The sequence below is a fragment of the Canis lupus genome, chromosome 10 (assembly GCF_011100685.1).
Source record: "Canis lupus familiaris isolate Mischka breed German Shepherd chromosome 10, alternate assembly UU_Cfam_GSD_1.0, whole genome shotgun sequence".
NCBI classification, from domain to species: Eukaryota; Metazoa; Chordata; class Mammalia; order Carnivora; family Canidae; genus Canis; species Canis lupus.
In genome coordinates, this window is record NC_049231.1 from 16,761,719 (window position 1) to 16,769,095 (window position 7,377).

Sequence of the window (7,377 nt, forward strand, 5' to 3'; positions counted from 1 at the left end):
GAAGAAGAGGTTGCACATGGAGGACTGTAGGTCTGGCAGTGTCAAGCCTTGTAGGTCATGGTAATAATTTTGATTTGTATTTAAAGTGATGGGGAGACTTTAGAAAGTGACACAATCTGATTTTCAACTATAAAAAGACCAGAATTGGGCAGCCCCAGTGGCTCAGTGGTTTAGCGCCACCTTGGGCTTGGGGTGTGATCCTGGAGACCCGGGATTGAGTCCCATGTCGGGCTCCCTGCATGGAGCCTTCTTCTCCCTCTGCCCGTGTCTCTGCCTCTCTCTCTCTCTCTTTCTGTCATGAATAAATAAACAGAATCTTTTAAAAAATAACAATAAAAAAGAACAGAACTCCTATCTTTAATTAGCTATAATTAGGTCATTATAAAATTAATAAAATCAACGAAGCTCTTAGATGAGGTGGCTTCTGTAATGAGCCTGTATGAGGGATATTTGCTTAGCCTCAAGGGCCAGCAGAGTAATACAACAAGTCACACTCATGACCTGGCCGCCTCTTGACGGGGCATCCCCATCAGAGGCCCTGACGGAAGATGCAGGCCTCCTGGACCCCAGGATGGTGAAGGCTTCATGAATGTGGATGCTGCTCAGTAACCTTATCCTTTTTCCAGTTTCTGCAAAGGGTCGTTTAGCAGACGTTGCCCGCTGTCCAGGTGTTTGTGACACGCAGGCAGGTCCAGATGCTGTGTCAGCAACCGAGCTGACCTGGGCCAGAGCCTTTCCCGACCTGGCTCCTCCCACCACCAGGCCCTACTTCCCTGGCCAGCTAGGCCTCACCTCCCAGGAGGCTTTCCCCCAGCTCCTGGCTTCAGGAAACACTCATGGGGTCTCAGGCAAGCCTCCTGCTATGCTGAGAACCTCTTGTGCTGACCTCCAGGGGCTCGGCAACCGCTGGGTCCCCACCTGCATGTCACCCGTTGAACATCTCATTTGTAGGTGCTGTGGCCCAGGGTGTGTTTCCGTGGCCTGTGTCCCTCTCACTGAGGGCCCTTATCCCCGTCTTCAAAACCCAGAGGCATTTTCCTCTGTCAAAACTGTCTGCAGCTTCGGGTGGGGGGTTTGTAAAAAGTCTGCACCTACCCCTATTTTAACTTCATCACCAATTAGGTAAATCTCCTTGGCGTCCTCAGAAGAAAAATTTTAATATCATCCTTAAAACCTTTAGAAATACCAGTGTGATCATTATAACACATTATTCAGTTAGTTAAACATACTTCAAAAAATATCACAAAACCTGTCTTCATTGCAAGTGCATCTGCTGTTTCTTCAAATGATTAGCTGTCAGAGTCATCAATTCTCTATTTTATTGTGTGTCTAAGGCTCTTTCTCCTCATTGAGGACACGCATGGAGCCAAGCAAAGTTACCGCATCCTGTAGGAATGGAGCTTTCAGTCCTTCTCTAACAATCCTAGGTATGCTGGACGACCCACCCCAAGAGTGTGAACAGGGACATGGGGATCACGTGGTGGCAACCCCAGGCATGCAGGTGGCCCACCGGGACCCCTGTGGCATCACAAGCATTGGGTCCCGCCCACATCTTCCCCCTCTGCTCTTTGTCACCCAGAGAGGCTGTAGCTCACTGTCCCACTGCTGTTGGCTCAGGCTGCTGCACTGCGACCAGTGGGAACCAGTACTGTAGGAAGCAAAAGCTGGGAAGCCTGAAACTGGGATCCCCTCTCAAGCTGTGTCCCTGAGAGCCTCATCCTCAACCTTTGGGCCCATCTACAAGGTTCCAGGCACAGACAGTGGGGAGCGGAGGTGCTGTGAGGGGACAGTGGGGTGCGGTGAGGGGTGGCCTTGAGGGGGCAGGGACAGAGAACGTAGGTTTGCTAAGAGGGCTCTACATAATGTGGGTTATTTATAGAGAACAAGGCAAAACTACAGAGTGATAAGGATAATGAGCTGATGTAGGGGGTTTTATGTTCTCCCTCGGGCCACATGAAATTTACCAAGCATAAAAAAATGGGAAATAAAAACAGAAAGGGAGTTGTCCCTTGCAAAGGACTGTTGTGAAATCAGCACCGCACATAGATGGGTTTGGTCCTGTGTGGGGTAGGCGTCATGCTGCAAACTCCTTCCTACTCCTTTCCATAAGCGACCCCCATGCCCCCCACCCCGCACAGGTCCTTCGGCGAGACATCTCATCCCCACTTTATTCCACCATCCAGAGGCCATTTCTGTCCTACCTTCCAGATTCTTCCTGAGACCCTATGTTACAGCCCCACTCTCGCAGCCTAGCCTTTCCCTAGGGATCTTTCATTTGTTGAAGGTGATCCAGGGTATTCTTTGGATAAAAGCCTCAGAAACCCAAACAATCTGTTAGACCATACTCCAGTCATAAAAAGCTTATATAATTTGGCAAAAGTGTTAGCACTCGAAACTCATAATGCTGTTGAGTAGTTTTTTTTTTGTGTGTGTGTGTGTGTGTGTGTGTGTGTGTGTGTGTATGTGTTATCGAGAAAGGAAGCGGGGGACGACTACTTACCATAAGCTGCAGGACCTCCCCTCCTAGTGATGTGATGTTCCTGGGTTACAATCCTGGCCATAGTTGTTCTTCTACAGACTTAGAGGGAAACACAACAGGTTGCTCTGATCTTGAAATGGACTGACATATGTGGTGATGGCTCCTAGGCCCCTGGCATGTAATCGCCACTCCTCTTTTGTGTTTGGTGCTATTATTCTGGGGAAACAAGGATACATGTAGGGCTCCTCACCTTCTCAGTGTTTGTCTTCTAGCCTAACCAAGAACAGGTACAGTTCAAGGTGTTTATGTTCTAGCTGACGTGGGGGCATACTCAAACACACACAGACCTTTGGTTTAGACGTGACATAATCCGGAAGTGCTGAGAAGTTAGGACCTCTTGGGGTTGAGGAGCAGCAGGAGAAAGGGAAGGTGCAGTGGGCACATTGGCTCCTGGTCCTGGGGTACAGCAGTCCTGAGGAGCAGTGGTTCATAGGACCTCTGGCTCCGTGACAGGCCTCATATTTGTTGCCCCTCCTTCCCTCATTCTATCCTGCCTCTCCGGAGTGCCTGCCCCAATGAAATGGTACCACATAATTATTTTTAATTTTTAATTTGACTTTTCATTTTGAGATAATTATAGATTCATAAGTAATTGACAGAAATCATGCAGAGAGATCCTTTACCCTTCACTCTGCTTCCCCCGGTGATGACCTCATGCAGTATCTATAGTGCAAGATCACAACCATGATATTGACTTTGATACAGCCAAGACACAGCCCAAAATACTTCATGGTGCCCTCATGGAGGGATACTCCATTCCCGTCCTTCTTCATCTTCCATTGGCGACTACTAATCTGCTCTCCATTTCTGTAATTTTATCATTTTAAGAATGTGATAGAAATGAGATTAAACTGTATGCAACCTATTGGGGTTGGTGTTTTTTACTTGTCATCATTCCTCGGAGGTTCACTCACATGGATAGCTTGCTCAGCGCCTCCCCATGGTACCATTAGTGCCACCACTGTGCACTTAACCCGTAACCTACCAAAGGACATCCACATTGTTTCCACCCTGCAATATTATGAATCAAGTAGTATGGTCACTTGTGTGAAAGTTTTATGCGAACAAAAATTTTCATTTCTCTGGAATAAATGCCCAGAGATGTGATTCCTGGTTTGTATAATGGAGTACAGGATGGTATGGCCATACCAGCTTACTTTCCCACCATCTTATGCTCTCATGACCAGAGGGATCCTGTTTCTCTGAAATCTCACCAGCACTTGCTATCATCACAGGTTTTTTTTTTTTAATTTCAGACAATCTAATAGGTATATATTAGTTTGTGATATATTATTGTGGTTTTACTTTGTATGTCCCTAATGACGAATTGGCAAGGGATGTTGGATATCTTTTCATGTGCTTAGTTACTATCTGTGTATTTTTCTCAGTGAAGTCTCTATTTATATCTGCCCATTTTCCAGTTGTTTTGTTGTTATTTTTCATTTTGAGAGTTCTTTACATATTCTAGATATTAGCCCTTTATTGCTTATGTGGTTTGCAAATATTTTCTTCCACTTATGAGGCTTTTTGCCCCCAGAGAGCCTTTTTGCAGAGCAAAAGTTTTTATGTAATTCTGATGAAGTCCATTTTGTCAATTTTTTTCTTCTATGGATCATGCTTCTGATATCAATTCTGGCCCAAACTCCCAAATTATCTCCTATTTTTAAAAATATTCATAGCTTTATATTTTATACGTAAGTCAGTGACCCATTTAGAGTTGATTTTTGTACAAAGTGTAAGGTTTAGGTCTATGACATTTTTTTTTAATTTTTAAATATTTTGCCCATAGATAGATGTCCAACTGCTCTCAAACCATTTGTTAAAAAGGCTACCCTTCTTTCATTGAATTCTTTTGCACCTTAGTAAGGATAAAGTGGACAAATTTATGAGTCTGTTTTGGGGCTCCCCTTTCTATTTCATTACCCTCTATGTCAATCCCTCCACCAATACCATGCAATCTTGATCACTAGAGTTGTATAATATGTCTTGGAATATACGAGACTGATTTCTCCTGCTTTCTTCTTTTTCAAAGTTGTTTTAGCTTTTCTCATTCTTTTTCCTTCCATGTAAATTTCAGAATAATTCTATTTGTGTTTATAGAAAAAAAATGTGCTAGAATTTTGATAATAATTGCTTTAAAACTAGATACCAAATTAGGGGAGGATTGACACCTTTACTATGTCGTCTTCTAATCCTTCTAACTCATGAACATGATGTGTCTTCTTTTATTTAGATCTTGTCCTATTTCTTCCAATTGTATTTGATAGTTTCAGCATGCATGTCCTTTATGTTTTGTTATATTTACTCCTAAGAATTTCACAGTACTTTCAATATTTATAATTGTAATTTTAATTTGGTATCCATGTGTTGACTGCTGGTATTTAGAACCATAATTGGTTTTTGTAGATAAATCTTATATGCTGTGACCTCACGAATTTACTAATTACTTCTATTCTTGTTTTGTGAATTCTTGGTGGTTTTCTCCTTAGACAATCATATCTGCAAATAACAACACTTTATTCTTTGCTTTTCTTTAAAAAAAAAAGATTATTTGCTAATTTATTTGAGAGAGAGAGAAAGAAAGAGTGAGAGAGAGCCCCTGAATGTGGTGGTGGGGGAAGGCAGAGAAAGGGAGAAGCAGGTTCCCCACTGAGCAGAGAGCCTGACATGAGGCTCTATCCCAGTACCCAAGGATCATGAGCTGAGCCTAAGGATCAGACGCTTAAACAACTGGGCCATCCAGGTACTGGTATTTATTCTTTCCTAATCTGTATTCCTTTAATTTCCTTTTGTTGCCTTATTGTTTAGGCTACAACTTCAAGTATATGTTGAATAAAAGTTGTGGAATGGACATTCTTGTCTTTAACCACATAACAGAAAGTATTTAATCTTTTATCATTGAATATAATGTTAAGTGGAGCTTTCTCAGGTATTTTTGATCAAGTTGAAGAAGTTACTTCCAGCCTTAGTTTTCTTTTTCTTTTTTAAATTCAAATTCAATTTGCCAACATATAGTAGTACATCATTAGTTTCAGGTGCAGTGTCCAATAATTTGTCAGTTGTACTTAATTTTCTGAGAATTGTAAAGAAGTCACTTTCTGGATAGTGTTTTTGTCCAATTATTATTTACCCTAACTTCCCAAAGATTTACTCTGTGTTTTCCTCTAGGAGATTATTTTAGCCTTAATTTCATATTTAGTTGGTTTTATCTTCTATTTTGAGTTAACGTTTGCACATGATGCAAGGTTAAGAGCTGAATATCCTTCTTTTATATGTGGATATCTAGTTGTATCAGCATCATTTGCTGAAAAAACTCTTCTTTCTCCATCAAATTGTCTTTGAATTCTTGCTGAAAATCAATTATCCATAAATGTATGCATTTATTACATTCATTACATAAATGTATAAATTTATTTTTAGAGTTTCAATTAAATTAAAATTTCAATTAAATTTAAAAAAGACTTTCAATTCTATCCCATTGATTTATCTGTCTATCTTAACACCAACATCACACATTTTCCAATCCCTGACCACCGGATATCTTCCAATTTATTTAGGTATTCTATAATTTCTTTCAATGATTGTTTAGTTTTCAGGATACAAGTCTTGTACTTTTTATTCGAAAATGTATTTCTTAGAATTATTCCTAAGTGTTTTACTCTTTCTAATGCTTTATGCATTGAATTGTTTTCTTAATTTCGTTTTCAGATTGTTCATTGCCATGCAATACTGTCAAAATGGCAATACTCCCTAAAGTAATCTACAGATTTAATACCATTGCTATCAAAATCCCAGCTGTTTATTTTGCAGAAATAGAAAAGCTAATCCTAAACCTCATATGGAAAGCATATATTCTTGTCCTATTCCTAATGGTAGAAAGATTTTTCTTTCACTGTTAGACATTTCAAGACCTTTTTTTCCCCCCAAAGATGTCCTTTATTAGATCGGGGAAGTTCTCTTCTATATCTAATTCACTGAGTGTTTTTACCATTAAAATGTTGGTATTTCTCAAAAGATGTTTCTTTGTCTTTTAAGATATTTATGTTTTCTTTCTTTACCCTATGATATGTTGTTTTATGTTTATTGATGTTTATATCTTAAGCTAAGATTTATTCATGACATTAATAATACTAGATCATGTTGTTGGAATCTATGCTCCTGGATTCTGTCTGCCAGTATTTTATTGAGAATTTTTTGCATCTGTGTTCATAAAAGTTATTGATATGTATCTCTTTTCTTCTCAATTCTTCTGGTTTCTTAGCTGAAACCAGAATTAGCTGAATTGTGTTCTCTCCTCTTCTACATTTTGGAAGAGTTTTTGAAGGATGGTGGTATTCCTTAAGTGTTTGGTAAAACTCACCAGTGAGGTCATCTCACCTTGAATTTTCTTTGTTAAAAGTTCTTTAAACATTTTTTAAAATTACTGACTCAGGGATCCTTGGGTGGCGCAGTGGTTTGGCGCCTGCCTTTGGCCCAGGGCGTGATCCTGGAGACCCGGGATCGAATCCCACGTCGGGCTCCCGGTGCATGGAGCCTGCTTCTCCCTCTGCCTGTGTCTCTGCCTCTCTCTCTCTCTCTCTCTCTCTCTCTCTCTCTCTGTGACTATCATGAATAAATAAATAAAATCTTTAAAAAAAATTACTGACTCTATCTACTTATTACAGGCCTATTCACACTTTCTGTTTTTTATTGAGTCCAGCTTTGCAGTTTGTGTCTTCCTAGGAATTTGTTTATGTCCTCTACGGTTATCTAATATGGCAGCATACAGTTATTCATAATCTATTACGTTTTTTATTTCTGTAAATTTGGTAGTAATGGCTTCTCTTTTCCTCCATTTG